The sequence below is a fragment of the Dama dama genome, chromosome 29 (genome assembly GCF_033118175.1).
Source record: "Dama dama isolate Ldn47 chromosome 29, ASM3311817v1, whole genome shotgun sequence".
Classification (NCBI taxonomy): Eukaryota; Metazoa; Chordata; class Mammalia; order Artiodactyla; family Cervidae; genus Dama; species Dama dama.
The window spans coordinates 26,688,110-26,705,746 of NC_083709.1; the positions used below are offsets into that span (position 1 = coordinate 26,688,110).

A 17,637-nucleotide genomic window follows, 5' to 3' on the forward strand; every position below is an offset into this window, starting at 1 on the left:
GGCTTCTTTATCACCTGAACCATAGGGTAGCCCTGTGTGATCAATGACTAATCTTAAAGAAAAAGGCTTTGCTGAAACCCATCTGGGAGTTTGGGCTTTTTGAGCACTAGCTGTGCCAGACTCCTTGTTTGGCACCTTACCATAAACATTGCACTTTTCTTCACCACACACACACACACACACACACACACACACACACGGCTAATCTTTTGTCCTTGTAATCTGCTAAGATTTCTTTCTCAGTTGCGTTATAACCCAGTCTACCCTGAGTACCCGTGCTTGCTACTGAGAAATACAGTGATGAGCAAGGCACATCTAATCTTGGATCCTTTATGGACATTTCAGTTAAGATATTATAGTAATGTATGATGCATCTTACAGTAGAGGAATTGCAATTGGGGGAAGCAATTGCAATTGGGGGAACTTGGTAATATGCATTTGAGCTGGCAGTTTATATATTAATAGGAGAGAAACTGACCAAAGGCCAGGAGGAGGAAGAGAGTGTTTAAAACAGAAAAAAAAAAAAAAAAAAATCAGAAGCCAAAACATAAAGACAAGAAAGATTATGGAAAAGTGAGGAACTCATTGCTGATTGTGGCTGCAAGATAAGAGTCCAGGAGAACAGAGAGGAAACAGGGCTGGTGAGATACCATCAATAATAATAATATTGAATGTTGATTAGCTTTGTGCTAAGTGCTTCACTTACATTTTCCTCACGATTATTATCACCATTTTATAAAAGAAGAAATTGAGCCAGAGAGAGGTTTAATAACTTGCCTGTAGGTACACAGCAGGGATGTGATTTTATCTGAAGGGCAATAGGAAATCGCTGAATGGTGTTACACAGAGGAGCCTTGTGAACAGACTCACGTTCTAGACAGAACATGTGGCTGCAGTAGGTTCCCAACTTCAATTCCCACTCTCATTGGAGGAAGCGGGGACCTCAACTTCTGTTTCTCTTATCCATGTGACTCTGTTGACTGAGACAGTTGGCAGGAGGGAAGCTGATAGCTACAGCTCTGCAGAAAAGATTACTCTTAAAAATTTGTTTTAAAAATTAATAAACTTTATTATTTTTTAAAGTTTGAAAAATAGGGAGCATGTCACAAATTTTCATGTCGTCTTGCACTGGGGCCATGCCTGTCTTCTCTATGATGTTCTGATTTTAGTATGTGTGCTGCAGAAGTGAACACTGAAAAGGTCATGAGTTGAAGGAGTAAGGGGTATTCTAAGGGCTTCCCAGGTGGTGCTAGTGGTAAGGAACCTGTCTGCCAAGGCAGGAGACATGGGAGATGCAGGTTTGATCCCTGGGTCAGGAAGATCCCCTGGAGGAGGTCATGGCAACCCATTCCAATATGCTTGCCTGGATAATCCCATGGACAGAAAGAGCCTGGAAGGCTACAGTCCATGGGTTTACAAGGAGTAAGACACGGCTGCAGTGACTTAGCACATGTGCAGGGGTGTTCTATGGAGAAAAATATGTTGTGGGTCTCAAGAACATTTAGATTTGGGTAATAGTTTTAGTAACAATTTAAATATAATGAATTGATTCCCCCCAGTGAGCACTTGTACCTAATTCAAATAATGAATGTGATGTTACTTTAATATTTTGAGCATTCAATTTACTTTTGACTGTAAAGTCAGTAATATAGTGCATGAGTTAAAGATAGAGCTAAAACTCTTTAAAGCAGATTTAGTGGTCCACGTGCTGTGCTCTTGTTGTTGACTGAGGTTGAATGATAGTGGTCATGATTTGCACTTCTCTTTGTCATAAATAGGAGATGTATAGACCTCTCAGGGAGAGGGCCCTGTGTGAAAGACAGTGACGTCCCTGACAGTTGTTTTCTGTCACTTGTTTGGTATCCGTCAAAAGCTTCCTGTGACTTGAGCTTGACTGAAGAGGTCTCCAAGCCAAGATGCTAGGGACTGTGATTCATATGCATGCTATTCAGGTTTTTGTAGTATGTCTTCTGTTTCAACAGAATTCAGTTAGAATTGTAGGTACTTTTGACATTTCTGGTTTGTTTTCTGTAACCTCCTCTATACATCATCCCTGGAGTCCAGACACTTGCTCTTTCCCCTTTTCTTTCCCTTTTCTCCCTCCTGTTTTTTTTTTTTTTTTCCTTCTTCTCTTCCCTGCTTGCTCCTTTGACTACTCTCTTTCTTTTTTTTAAAACAGCCAGAAAAAAAAATCCAGTGTCTGCAGAAAATGACATACTGGAAATGAGTTGACTGCCAATATGCAGAGGAAGATTTATTGCTATGAGATGCTAGGAGACATCAAACATGTTAATCTTTTGGTTTGGCTCTATAAAGATCCAAGTTTGGCTCCTTTCACTTATTTACTCTTAAGGAGATGCTGTTAGGTCACAACAGGAGATTTGGGGGTGGGGTTGAGAGGCAGAGATTTTTCAGCTCAAGTGTCTGGGAACACAGGTTGGCTCTGCGATCGTGGCCTGTCTAGCAGTCCCAGGCACTGCTTCCTTTGAGGTACTATTTCTAGGGGCAGGCTTGGCAGAGGTTCTTAATGCCTGCTCTTTTCAAACCAACTGTCCGACCAGGGAGGTTGTCTGAAAAGATCAGTGCAGGTTTAGGGATGATTTTTTGAAGTTTTCCTGAAATAACCAATAATGAGTTGCCAGCTTTGATAGCTCTTTTTATAGATCTTTCAGCAGCTGTATCAAAATCTAATGAAGATGTTTGCATCTGACAATGGCAGGCCTGCACATTCCTATCCTATTTCTTGAGTGCATGAATGCATTTCATTTGGGAACATGAAAGGCATATTTAGTGACAACTGATGGCTCTTTGTTTTTTAATTCCCAATAATGTCTCCAGTAAGTGCTTTTGTTAACATTTTTGCATTATACAATAGGTGACATAGAAAGATAATCGGTGTGCTGAAAGCAATTAAAGAGTTTATATCCAACTTGTTCTGCTTATTAAATGGATCCATTCTGCACAGAGGCACATTAACATCTTTACAGTGGAATGATTGTGGAAATAGGTTATTCACAGGGCCTGCGCATCTTCCTCCTGCAGCCAGAAGACCTGTCTTCAAGACTGGAGCAAAGGAATGAGCCATTTTTCTCCCCTTGGAACTGTAAACAGAAGTAAAACTATTAATAGATGCTGTAGCTAATCCTAAGAAGCTGCAACGGAGAGATTAAATAATGTCATGAAGAGAGAAAACCGAAGTGAATGGAGGGGAAGGGAGGGAGGGCGGGGGACAAGGCGGTGGCGGGGAGGTGGCAAGCTCGCTGATGACTGAGCTGAGTTAGACAAGGACAAACTGAAGGACTCCAGCTGATCAGAGGATTGCCAGTTGGTGTAAGAGGGGATTCCTGGTTGCAGCAAAGTAATATCACTTCATTTATTGCCTGAAAACTGCTCTAAGGGGGAAGATGTATGTTTTATTTTTTAAGTAGTAGTCAAGATGATTTTAAATGGGGTTTCCATGCAATGGTGATGCAGCTGAGCCTAAGGAGAACGCATGGACATCGTGAGCAAAAAATTGTATTCTGTGATTAAAGAGAACCAGGAGGCCTTTCGGTGTATTCACAATTTGAGACTGGGACCCCATTTTAATTACTATGGAGAAAGTGTTATAACAAGGGGGATTGGAATGTAATTAAGTCTTGTACCTGGCATATTAGAAATGATTGAATGTCCCCAACTTTTCGTCATACTAATACGCTTGGACTTTTGTTCTTCTTTTCAAAGAATACGTGTTGATTGAGAGGCGCTCTGAGTCAGCACCTCTGCTAAGCATCCTCCCATCGTTTCAGATCTTTACTCGAATTGTGAAGTTGAAGTTACTGGGACAGTTTAGGACTGTTCAGAGTATGCTCCATGGACGGCATGATCATAGTCATGACATGGAAACTTACAAGACATGCAAGTCCTCTGGCTCTTTACCAGACCTGCTAAATCAGAATCTCTGAGCTCAGGCACCAGGAATGTGTTTTAATAGGCTGTATGGGAAAAGCTGGAGAAGCAACCTTTTATAGTTGAGGAATCGGAAGCTTAGAGTGTTTGAGTAATTTTGATATTAAGACCACACACTGTCAGAAACACAGGCTTGAATTTTGGCTTATGTCCCCAGTGGGATCTTTTACAGGGTCACTGAAATATCTGCTCAGGGACACACTTGGTCTCTGAAGATGGTTTTTCATTAGGGAGTGGGTGAGTAAGGATGCTTGGAATCTATGACTGATTTGAGCTGTTGTTTCTTTACCAGAATATCAACTCTCTTGTCTCTGCCAGTGTGCCTCGTTTTTGATAGAGGCCCAGCTGGCCCTGTTCCTGTTGTGTTAAGAGACCAGGAAAATTCAAACAGTAATTGGCAGGTGGTCTAAAGGATGAAAATTGTGTGGTCCCCTTTGAGTTCACCCACTGAACCATCATGGAGCAGACTGAATGTTGATCATCTCTCAACCTTCTTACACCTATTAAGCTCTTGAGAAAAGAATATCTCCCAGCAGGTTATAGAAGTAAAGGAGATTTATTTGAGATTGCAGATCACTGAAAATCAGCAGTGAATTGACCTAGATGTGGGAGTTTATTGGGTGCATGAGAATACAGACCAGCACATGGGGAAAGATGCTTGTTGAGGTCTGGCCCTACTGACTGTCATTCTCCACACTTGAATAAGCATTAATACAGGCTTGTAGTATTCAGGCAGCACTGAGCCCTTAGAAGGAGCCAGATATTCACTAGCATGTGATGCCTTTACTGGCCTCATTTGGCTTTCACTATACCCTTTTCCTCCCTATTTCTTGATAGTATTTGGAAATCATAACCCAGAGCTTGAAATGTGTTACTCACTCAAGGCAGGCTATCAAAACAAAATTAATGCTCTTGTTTGGCAGCTGATATCATGACTAATGGGTTCCAAGAAGGGAAGTAGGTTAGAGGAAAGAACCTTTTGTGTCTTACACACCGAGGTTCAGCCCTGAGTCTTCCACTCACTAGTTTGTAGGTCCTTGGGCTCATTTCCTTAACCTCTCTGAATCATAGTTTCCTGCTGTAGAACAGGGAGTGTTTCATATCTCATTTACGAGTAATTTCACGAACTAAACAGGGGGGAACCATGCAGTTTGCCCATCCAAGACTATCTTGCCCATCTTGACTATCCAAGATGACACCTGTTGTCTTGATGTAAGTATGTATAGCATCCCCTTTCACTCTGAAAGTGTCCTGATTTAAGTGATAAATTACATAGTCATGTTAATTAAATAAGGTACTGTTTGTAATATGTCATGTCCCCTTGGTATTCAGTAAATGAGAGCTACTATTTGAAATATTCCCTCTGGGAATGAATTATACCTTCTCACTAAGCCAGACTTAGTTTTCTTCCCTTAAAATTGAATGTGGAAACACCCAGTCCTGTGCCTATCCATGCTAGAGGGTCTGATGAGGCCATGCTTCCATTTGCCCCTCCTTCAGCAAAGGAGGCAAAACTCACCGGTCACTTCTGCAGAATCAAGTGTTGCCATGGCCTGTGGATAACTGGGCCATTGCTATGGTGTTTTGAAGCTTTTAGATGGCTACTCATGATTCAGCATGGAAATATATTACACTTATGAGTATACATTTAATGTACATTTACACTCAATGCCAGCTGCTATAAACCTCTGAACTTAATATGGGCACGAGGAGCCAGTTTCTGACATGTTAAGAAATGTTTTTAAGGTCACCAATTTACTTAGAGGAGAAAATAGAAGTCAAGCTTTTGTTTTTCTGTTTCCTGAGCTCTTTCCACAACAGTGCTCAAATGTCATTTTGTTGTTCAATCGCTCAGTCATATCTGACTCTTTGTGACCCCATGGACTGCAGCATGCCAGACTTCTCTGTCCTTTGCCATCTCTTGGAGTTTGCCCAAACTCATGTCCATTGAGTCAGTGATGCCATCCAACCACCTTGTCCTCTGACATCCCCTTCTCCTCCTGCCTTCTATCTTTCCTAGCATTAGGATCTTTTCCAGTGAGTTGGCTCTTCACATCAGGTGGCCAAAGTATTGGAGATTCAGCTTCAGCATCAGCCCTTCCAATGAATATTCAGAGTTGATTTCCTTTAGGATTGACTGGTTTGATCTCCTTGCAGTCCAAGGGACTCTCAAGAGTCTTCTCCAGCACCAGAGTTTGAAAGCACCAATTCTTCAGCATTCAGCCTCCTTTATGGTCCAACTCTCATATCCATATGTGACTACTAGAAAAAACATAGCTTTGACTATATGGACCTTTGTTGGCAAAGTGATGTCTCTGCTTTTTCATTCACTGTCTAGGTTGGTCATGACTTTTCTTCCAAGGAGCAAGCATCTTTTAATTTCATGGCTGCAGTCACCATCCACAGTGATTTTGGAGCCCAGTGAGAAAATAAAGTTTCTCACTGTTTCTGTTGTTTCCCCATCTATTTTCAACTAAGTGATGGGACTGAATGCCATGATCTTAGTTTTTTTGAGTGTTGAGTTTTATGCCAGCTTTTTCACTCTCCTCTTTCAGCTTCATCAATGCCACTAATGAGGAATAATGATAACACCACACAAAACTATGAGTAATACCAATCCGCTTAATATATCCTTGGCTTCCTGCCTTTGACAGGTAGACACTCTCTGTCTCAAGGAGGGAGGATATTTCTAAAATCAACCTACTACTTCTTTGATTTTTCTCCCCCATATGCCCATTATGGATACAGTTGTTCAAAGATCATTGAGCGTCCTGGGTATAAATTGCTGCTATCCTGTTGCTTCTGCCAAACATCCTAAAATTAGGATTAAGATGTTGAACCTGAAACTCCAATACTTTGGCCATCTGATGCAAAGAGCTGACTCATCTGAAAAGACCCAGATGCTGAGAAAGATTGAGGGCAGGAGGAGAAGGGGACGACAGAGGATGAGATGGTTGGATGGCATCACCGACTCGATGGACATGGGTTTGGGTAAACTCCGGGAGTTGGTGATGGATGGGGAGGCCTGGCGTGCTGTGATTCATGGGGTTGCAAAGAGTCGGACACGATTGAGTGACTGAACTGAGCTGAAAAACAGGTTTCATTTGGGCTTGATGTGGGAGACATGAATGAGTGAAATGAGAGAAAGAGGACAAAGAGGAAGAAAGGCAGGCTGGCAGTCAGATCAGACCCATCTATGCATAGACAGATGGAAACTTTTTGGAGAAATCTATTTCTTCCCACTTCTCTAGCTATTTTAGGCTAATTCTGACCTGCACTAGGTAGATAAAGATAAATGTGAATTTTAAATTATATTTAATCTTCATTAAAGTAATTATCTCTCTTAATGAAGAATTTGCTGGGTTGTGGTTGTGCAATGGAGTATAAAATCCTAAGTGAATAAAATCAATTTCATTTTCAGGCTAGCTTTTCTGTCCATTAATAAACAAGGCACAGAAAATATATTTGCTCAGAGTCATGCAGCCTGCTCATAGCTCACACAAAGCCAATACCACTTACAAAATCAAGGAAGTTGGCTCTCCATTTCTTACCCTTCATTTTTCAACCCAAAGGAGATTTTTCGCCCTAAGGAAGTTCCATGTGTTTCCATACAGGGGCTGTTGACTGGGCCAGCGATGAGACAACTGTGGGTGATATCTCACCCCCAAATGACCACTCTAATGGAACAGTGTTTGTGTGGTACAGGGTGTTTCATCTAAGTGCTCTGGTTTATTAATTGCATAAGTATGAATTAGACTCTGGCATGCTTATGTTTCCTAATGTATGAAAATTGCTTATTTATTTCCATGCTGTTCCAATGGAAAGAAACAGACTGGTTCTGAACCGCAGTGTACTGTAGTGTGAAGCAATTAAGTGAGTTCTGCATGCCCTTCAGGAAGATGATAATGGGGAAGTGGTGCCCGCTAGTGCTATGGCTGCTGGTGAGAGGGAGAAAAGGACGTGGCACAAAGGGACAGAGACTTGTCCATATTTTGATGCAAACATGTGAGCCTATTATCATAGTTTAATCTCAAGATCTAGCTCTTTTAAACTTGCTGATGGGGTTAGTTGCAACTTGGAAAACAAATACAGCAGAGATGAAAATTGCATCACCTATGAGACAGTAAGAATTAACAATGTTGATAACAAACTTCACCTTATCTTCATTCTCTCTTTCAAGCACCACTTTCCCCCTAAACTTTGACAAAAAGAGACACAAACCCCACACACACACCCCAAGACGTAGTGTCTGCATGTTATCATTCCTGCTGGATGGCAGCTGTCATTCCACATAAGGAGAAGCTCTATGCTTCCTTCCATGGAGTATGAATTTCCATATATTGGGTTAACTTGTTTGTTGCTTCTTATTAATTAAATTATGCAGAACTTATTCTATGCCAGACTGTTTGAAGTACTTATTTATATAATATTAATAACAAGCATATGAAATAGTGTCCCTTACTGTTCTTGTTTTACATATGTGGAAACTAAGGCACAGAGAGTTAATCAACTTGCCCGAGGTCACACCGCTGGGATTAGAACCCGCCAGCCTGGCTGCAGAGGACAGGCTCTTCACTGCCACACCTCTTTGATTCTATCATTTTTGTGTGACCAGCATCACGTCCCTGAGCTCCTCAGAACTTCCATCCCTTTGACTATAAAACGGAGGTGGTAACATTCACCGAAGTCTTCCTCGGGTCCATGTTAGACAGTTTTCAGATGTCATCTTATTTGACCTTTACCCTAACTTGTAAGGTAAGCAATTTCTTCCCATTTTACACGTGAGAAAATTGATTTAGAGATATTTTGTAACTTCAAGGTCACATGGATTGTAAAGGACAGAACAAAATTTCAGGTTCAAATTTGCCTGTTTTAAAGCATCTGTTTCCTCTACTATATTATGCTATAGGACTCTGAAGGGTCACATGCGACCATATATGTGAAAGCAACTAGCATCTCCTGGTGCATTAAACAAACCAGTGAAAGCTGACCTTGCAAGTTCTTGGCAAATGTATAGAAAGGTTTGTTGTTAATATCACTGTCTTGGTCTGATGGTTGCAGAGCAGTGTTGCTTATGGGAGGATAAGCTCTATAGAAGGGCTTCCCAGGTGGCGCTGCAGTGGTGAAGCAGCCACCTACCAATGCAGGAGACATAAGAGATACAGGTTTGATCCCTGGGTCAGGCAGATCCCCTGAAGGAGAAGTACTGGCAACCCACTTCAGTACTCTTGCCTGGAGAATTCCATGGACAGAGGAGCTTGATGGTTACAGTCTATAGAGTCGTAAAGAGTCGGACACGACTGAAGTGACTTAGCACGCATACCCTGTAGAAGGCTGATCTGTTAATAGCCAACAGTGATGTTTATTGCACTTGTCATTATAAGACTTTAGAAAGTTCTGAAATAGAAAAGGCTGGTAGAAATTGCTTAATCACAAAATGATAGACCACATTTCCCCCTGAGTTCTTTCCTAAAGGCGTGGCCTCTGTGGCTATCCAGGAGATGGATAGGCAAATTGCTTTTTGAAATCTTTGTTTTGGATTGAGAGAATAACAGAACATAAAAGGACACTGCATCAAGCATCATGTACTCACTGCCCAAGCTGTTGCTGTTGTTCCATCGCTCAGTTGTGTCCGACTCTCTGCAATCTCATGACTGCATGCCAGGCTCCCCTGTCCTTCACCATGTCCCAGAGTTTGCTCAGATTCATGTCCATTGAGTCAGTTCATTTCATTTTCTGCCACCCTCTTCTCCTTTTGCCTTCAATTTTTCCCAGTTATCAGGGTCTTTCCCAATGAGTTGGCTTAGTGCATCAGGTGGCCAAAATATTGGAGCTTCAGCTTCAGCATCAGTCCTTCCAGTGAATATTCAAGGTTGATTTCCCTTAGGATTGACTGGTTTGATCTCCTTGCAGTCCAGGGAACTCTCAAGGATCTTCTCTAGTGCCACAATTCAAAGGCATCAATTCCTCAGCCCTCAGCCTTCTTTGGGTCCAACTCTCACATCCATACATGACTACTGGAAAAACCATAACTTTGACTTTATGGACCTTTTTCAGCCAAGTGTTGTCTTTGATTTTTAATACACTGTCTAGGTTTGTCATAGCTTTCCTTTCCAGGAGCAAGCATCTTTAGATGAGCATATTATTAGTAATATTGATTTCAGATCATTAAAAATAATAAGTAACTACAGATAGATTAAATTCCCCTATAGTTCTGTTATATAAATCATATTACTTTCCTCTTTCCTTCCTTTTTTCATTCTGTCCAACCACCATCATAAATTGTGTGAATATACAACCCATATCATTTACTTAAAACTTTTTATTGAGGTGTAGTTGATTTACAGTCTTGTGTTAGTTTCTGCTGTAGAGCCAAGTGATTCATCTATGAACCAGAAACGGGCTCAGGGACATAGAGAAGAGGCTTGTGGTTCCCAGTGAGAGTGCGGTGGGAGAGAAAGATTGGGAGTTTGGGATTAGCATATTATTTACTTTTTAACTGATATGTATATAAACACAAACAAAGAATGGCATTGTTTTTGTTTAAAGTAGTATTTCCATAAATAGGAACAAAGTTCAACTTGATATTTCATTATCAACTTCATGTTAGTGAAATTTAACCGTGTCAATACACATATCTCTGGTTTAATCTGCTGATTTCTGGATAGCATTTTATTCTCTGAATATGCCAAAATTTATCAATATCCCCCCCTTTTTTGGACAGCTGAATTGTTTACAGTTTTGATCATACAAAACTGAATCCTGATTTTTCACTTTCATGATTATGATTGTGTGAGTATTGCTCACAGCTGCATGGTTAGATTCTCATTTCTTTTTCTTTTGGTAATATCATTCCTGGGCTTCCTTGGTGACTCAGAGGGTTAAAGCATCTGCCTGCAATGCAGAAGACCTGAGTTCGATCCCTGGGTTGGGAAGATCCCCTGGAGAAGGAAGATTCTTTGGCTCTCTTGCTTTGATCTCTACAGGACCTGGTGTCTTACAGTCCTCCCAGACTTCTCTTCACCATCATCCTGGGAATCTCTTTCCTTTCTCTCTGGTTGGCCTGTTTCTGGGTCCCACATCTTGCTGTTGCTATGAAAGATTGTCTGTTGTATATGTTGTTGTTGTTTAGTCACTCAGTTGTGCCCACTCTTTTGAGACCCCATATTGCCCACCAGGCTACATGGGATTTTCCAGGCAAGAATACTGGAGTGGATTGCCATTTCCTTCTCCAGTGGATCTTCCAGATGCAGGGATCAAACTTACATCTCCCGTGTCTCCTGCATTGGCAGGCAGATTCATTACCACTGAGCCACCTGGGAAGGCCCCATATTATTCTAGATTATTGCATTAATGCTATTAATGCATTTGCCTTTAATTTTGTTTTACCTAACAAAAATAGTGCTCTGCCAGTTCATTCATTCTTTCATTGACTAAGAATTTCATTGAGGCAAAATGCATAAACATAAACTGCATCTATTTATAATGTACAATTTGCATAGATCTCTGATACCCTTATAAAGTGAACATATATAATATCCCATAATTCCCTTGTGCACTTCTGGAATCATCCCCTCCTGGATTTCCCTGCCCTCTCCGCTGGCAACTGTGATTTACTCTCACTACAGATTAGCTTGTAGTTTTCAGAATTTTATCTAAATATTATTATACATTATATACTCTAGTTTGAATGGCTTCTTTCACAGTACAATTACTTTAAGATTCTTATTGTTTGAATTCTTCTTGTTGACATCTATCTTGGTCTTGTTTTTCCACTCAGTCTTATAGTATCTGTCTTACTTGAGGTGTGTACACCATATACATTTTTTAAAAAAACATTTTTGTTGGAGTATAGTTGATTTCCAATGTTGTGTTAGTTTCAGGTGTACAACAAAGTGAATCAGTTATACATATACATACATCCAGTCTCTTTCAGACTCTCTCCCCATGTAGGTTATTGTGGAGTACCGAGTAGTATCCCTGTGCTACACAGTAGGTGCTTTATTAGTTATCTGCTCTATATATAATTGTGTGTATATGTCAAGGCCCTGATGTTGAGAAAGATTGAGGGCAAAAGGAGAAAGGAGTGGTAGAGGATAAGATAAGCCTCGCTGACTCAATGGATATGAATCTGAACAGGCTCCAGGAGATAGTGAGGGACAGGGAAGCCTGGCGTGCTGCAGCCCACGGGGTCACAAAGAGCCGGACATGATTTAGCAGCTGAACAACAGCAACGACAAATGTGTCAATCCCAGCCTCCCAGTTTATCCCTCCTCTCCTTTTCACCCTCGTAACCAGAAGTTTGTTTTCTGCATCTGTGACTCTATTTCTGATTTGTAAATAAGTACATTTGTACCATTTTTTTTTTAGATCCCACATAGAAGCAACATTATATGATATTTTTCCTTATTATATGATGTTTATCTTTTTCTGACTTGCTTCACTTAGTGTGACAATCTCTAGGTCTATTCATGTTGCTGCAAATATTCCATTGTATGTATATGCCACATATTCTTTATCTATTTCTCTGTTTAAGAATAGATTTAGGCAACTTAAATGTCCATCAGTATACAGTTTACACTTAATGTCAGTTTGTAAGTCTACCAACTGATTATTTATTTTCTCTTTGTCTCACCTATTATTTGGTTCTTATTTCTCTTTGGTTCTTTTTTCACTGTCTTCTTTGGATTAACTGAATATTTAATCCAAAATAGTTTCATTTTATCTATTCCTTTGGCTTATCAGTTTTAATTATTATTTTAATATTTACCTTTGGTTTCAAAATGTATGTACTAAACTTTTCAGGCTACCTTGAAGTGATAAACTGCTTCATATATAGTATCTAGAATTTCTTTCCCTTATTACGTTTTAAAAATATCCATATTAATAGTGGGACTTCTAATGGTCTACTTTTCATCTCTCTCTAAACTTGGTTAATATCTGCCTGTCTTTAGCTTACAATTTTTGTAATTTTTGTATATAATATTCTTTGTTTGAAGACATTAAACCTATTTTATGTCAGTTTTTCTGAGAGTTTTCCATTATTCCCATTTTCTGGGGGCTAAATTTATCTCATTTATTATTAAGTTTGTGGCAATCTTTCTACATGTTATGAGTATTTCTTAAACATTTTCTTTCCTATCTAGCAGGTAGACATTTGTATCCACCTAGTTTTCAGCTCCCCTAGCCTCATATTAATGGCTCAGTCTCCTATTGGGTTTGAATTTTAATCTTTCTTAAGGAAGATGCAGGCCCCTGGACTAGAAAGCAACTTGGCTGTTATTCTTCATATCTATTCATGTGTGTGTATGGTTTTCAACCACATTTAGTTCTAGAAGCACTTGGAACTTTTATTTAGCCTTCTTCAGGAGGTAAGCTTGTACCAGTCTGCAATTCAGTTAGTGATTCTATCTCCATTTTGTGCAATGAAAAGTCTTCTGTTTTTCCCTGGTAGCAGTGCAGGAATTAAATGTATAGTTACTTCTGTCTGCTTGCAGACCTGCAGTCCAGCAGGCTCTTGGCTTCAGCCCTGTTGATCATTTTGAGTTTCCATTCCATTTCTTCTGCACTGGACTATATATCTAATTTGCGGGCCTAAATATGTCTTTAATTTTAATGTTAAATATTTTATTTTCATGCTTATTTTGGAGTAATACATGGAGAAACTCACAGAGTGATAGTTACTTGGCATTTCCTCTCCTTTTCTTTCCAAAGACATTGATGATAAATAGACGTTGATGATAAATAGTTTCATTTTTATGTGTTTACACAACAACAACAAAAGTATATAAAGAAAAGTCACCCAAAAGTGAGTAGAACCCACTTTAATTTGTTCCCAGAGACTCTTATTTGTGATACAAATATTCTTAGTCCTTTCCTTAACTCTATATGATTTTGCCTTTTGGTGTAAGAATTTGAGAAGAAGCAGAAAATTAATTATAGGTCTAGTGTGACCTATACTGTAGGGTAGTTAAGGATGATTTGTAGTTTTTTTTAATAGTTATATTTCAAATTTCAAATTGAATTGAACTAGAAAAATAAATTACAGAGACATGCCATTTTCTCTGAGCAAGATAAGCCTGTTCAATAGAGTGAGAAACAAGTGCAAGTCTTCTTGGGGTGTTCTGGGCCTCTCTCTACAATTAATACTTTACATCTTATATTTCCCATTGCCAGCCTCTGCTCTCCACTTCCAGTAGGGGCCTTCACAATTATGGAAATTTTTAACTTAGAAGAAGCAGTTCATTGTCTGTTTCCATCACACGAGTGCTTTGATGTGTCCCTTTTCTCCCAAAGATAAGCTGGAAGATAGAGGGAAAGAAATACCTCATTTTTGCTATTCTCTTTCCCAGCAAACTCTCACATCCTCATTAGAGCTCCACAAACATGACAACACCTGCATCGGACCACCTGCTTCTGTTTGTGTGACACAAATAAATTCCTCTCCAAGGTGACATTGGAACTGCTACAATGCATCTGAAGATAGGAGGGATTCTCGATCTGCTTTCCTTTAGAAAGGAGGTGCTTGCCTTGGTAGAATTTAGGCCTTTATGTTTGAATTTTTAATACTTTAGGAAAAAAGTTTAGATGAAAGGTAAAAATAAAATCTTCATTAAAACACTGAACTATCTAGCAATGATTCATAAGTGATTTTCTGAGATGATCTGCATATTTAGCTGTTTACTTTTGAGGAGTTTCCAAGAGCCTGGATTCTGAAAACAAGCTGTCTGTGCTCCAATGGTTCTGCCATTTATTACCTGTGTGGCCTTGATCAATTTACTTAACCTCTCTGTGCCTTGCATTCCTCATCCGTAATATATGAGATTGTAGCTGCATCATATGATGTGACATGTATTTAATGAAATGCTTATAACAATGCCTAGAGGATAGTTAACACTTAGTAAATGAAAATTTTTTTATCATCTATGATGTATTAAGCTTCAGACACTAGGGATACATTGATAAGCATGATACAGAAGTTCTCCGCTGTCAAAGAGCTTCCATTCTGATGGGAAAAAATGTAGTAAATCAAGATGATTTCAAGTAGTAATATGTGCCATGAATACAATAAAGTAATGTTTGTAATTCCTAATACGGGAATTGAAATTGCTAACTGGAATTGAGTGTTTCCTATGCAGTCGAGCAAAATATAAGCCCTCTGCTCAGATTGTGTCAGATTCTCACAACTGTTTGGCCTGAGGCCATATAAAAAGTATGGATGGTAGGTCCAGAATTTGAACTGCCACACTCTTATTTTGGAGAATTTTGTGTTCATTTTTTGTCACCCTCTTGTATTGTCACAGACGACTCTCCTTTAAGGATTTCCCCTTAGGTTACTGATCTTGACTATTCTCAGTTTAATAACTTATGTATAAGTGAGATCACTTGCTTCCAAACTCACCATTGCAGTGGGCTGCAGTTCAGATGAGGGCTGAATCAATATAAAGTTTTATCTTATGTTTATTCTTTTATATGCTTGATTCCAATAAATATATATCATAACCCATGAGCTTGTGTAATTTACTTCAAAAATATAAATATAAGCATATAAAACTTTGCAACTAAAAATGATGGGGCAATTTATTTTGCCTATTGTGCAAATGGTGAATTCATAAGACCCCAAATGGTAATGCTTCTGAACCTATAGTTTATCTTCAGAAAAGGACACACGGGAGAAACAGGATGTTGTGTCTGAATAGCAGTAAAGATGTTCTGGGCAGGCAGAGGCTCCTTTACAGAGAAGGGTTTGGAGAAGCCAGAAGTCAGCTCTGTTGCCCTTCCTCTGCTGGGCCGTATCAGATGTGTCTTCCCTCTCAGATCAGGAATAAGTCACGAATGTGTGTGGAAAACCTCAGAACCAGAAAGTCCAAGACAGCTTCTCGAGTGAGGCTCTTCCCCAGTTGGGTATGTTGGTACATTATTGCTGTGTGACCAGACCCAATGGCAGAGTCCTCTGGGAGTTTTGCTGAAATTGCGTGCAAACCATCAATCTTGCTCTAATTAATAAACTAGGCTAATGGGCTGGTAGAGATAACCCCCAAATTTGCTCCAGAACAATGCTATTAAAAACTACACTTCATGCCTTGACCAGATGTCAGTACCATGCAGGTATTTCAGAAAAACAGATAAGACCAATTCCAGGCCTGCTGAAGTGAACTCTTTTAGTATACCTATTTTAATGATGAGTTAACCTAATCCCTTCAAGCTTTCCACAGGTGTCTCTGTATTTAGCACAGAAACAATTACTACACATTCCTGAGTTAGAATATTTATAGACTATAAATGTAGCTTTGCTCTGGGAAATACAGATAGTAGAAATACAGAGTGATGGATTTTAGCTGATTTCTGTTAAAATTCTCACAGTATTACGTGATTTGGGAAGACTTAAAAGAGAAAGCACTGATCTTTAGACATCATTGAGAGTTCATTAGAACATGTCACACCTTAGAAATTAATTTTATTTCTGATGTTAAATAATACACCCATCTGCTACTTGTTTTTTAAAATTATGAAAATATGATAGCATATTTTCAGAAGACTTGGAAAATGCAGAATAAAGTTACATATAGCTCTGCTATACAATCTGCTGCATTTTTAATTTGCATTTGACAAAGGACATTCTGATATTTTTGTGGATAAGATGGAGTAATAGACAAATATATATCTGTTAGAAAAATTGTGCCCAATTTGTTTTTGTTTTTTTTTGTTGTTAATGAATTTGTGCTAATGCGGGAAAAGATCTTTAAGAGGCATGCTCCAAAGATGCAGAGATGATGATAAATTGTAAATCTGGGCCAAAATGATTAAAACTGAATTTAATTGACATCTATCTCTCATTTATTGGGCTTCCCTGGTTGCTCAGATGGTAAAGAACCTGCCTGCGATGTGGGAGACCCAGGTTCAATCCCTGGGTCAGGAAGATCCCCTGGAGAAGGGAATAGCAACCCACTCCAGTATTCTTGCTTAGCGAATTGCATGGGTGGAGGCTACCGTCCATGCAGTTGCAAAGAGTGACATGACTGGGCAACTGAAATTGTCTCATTTATTAATAACACTGCCTGCCTCCCTGCTAAGTCACTTCAGTTGTATCGGACTTTGTGCGACCCTATGGACAGTAGCCCGCCAGGCTCCTCTGCCCATGGGGTTCTCCAGGCAAGAATACTGGAACTGTTTGCCATGCCCTCCTCCAGGTTTATCTTTCTGACGGGATTGAACCCACGTCTCTTATGTCTCCTGCATTGGCAGGTGGTTTCTTTACCACTAGCATCACCTGGGAAGCTCCATTAATAGCACTAACTACTATTTACCAAATACTTACCAAATGCCAGGCATTCTGTTAGACCTTTATAAGTGTTAACTCACTGTGTCTTTATAACCTGATGAGGTAGGTATTACTGCCTCTGACATCTAGATGTGTTCATCAATGCCCAGAAAATTTAAATAACTTGCTTGAGTTTATATAATCTATACTGGAGGAGTAAATGGCAACCCATTCCAGTATTTTTGCCTGGAAAAATCCCATACACAGAGGAACCTGGTGGACTACATATAATCCATGGGGTCTCAAAAGAGTTGGACATGACTGAGTGACTGATCACACACATATACAGCCTGTAAGCGGTGAAGACAGATTTCAGTTTGATTCTAAACTCATAGGTCTCAGTTGGACTCCAGAAAAGGATTAGGAAA

The 17,637-nt window shown here is 39.6% G+C and overlaps 1 non-coding gene across 1 annotated transcript; it reads right to left on the reverse strand.

Moving 5' to 3' along the window:
- Window positions 1–1,087: 1,087 nt before the first annotated feature.
- On the reverse strand, window positions 1,088–1,193 carry LOC133048995 (U6 spliceosomal RNA). The gene has a single exon (XR_009691164.1). It is a non-coding gene; the product is annotated as a U6 spliceosomal RNA (small nuclear RNA).
- Between the last annotated feature and the right edge of the window lie 16,444 nt (window positions 1,194–17,637).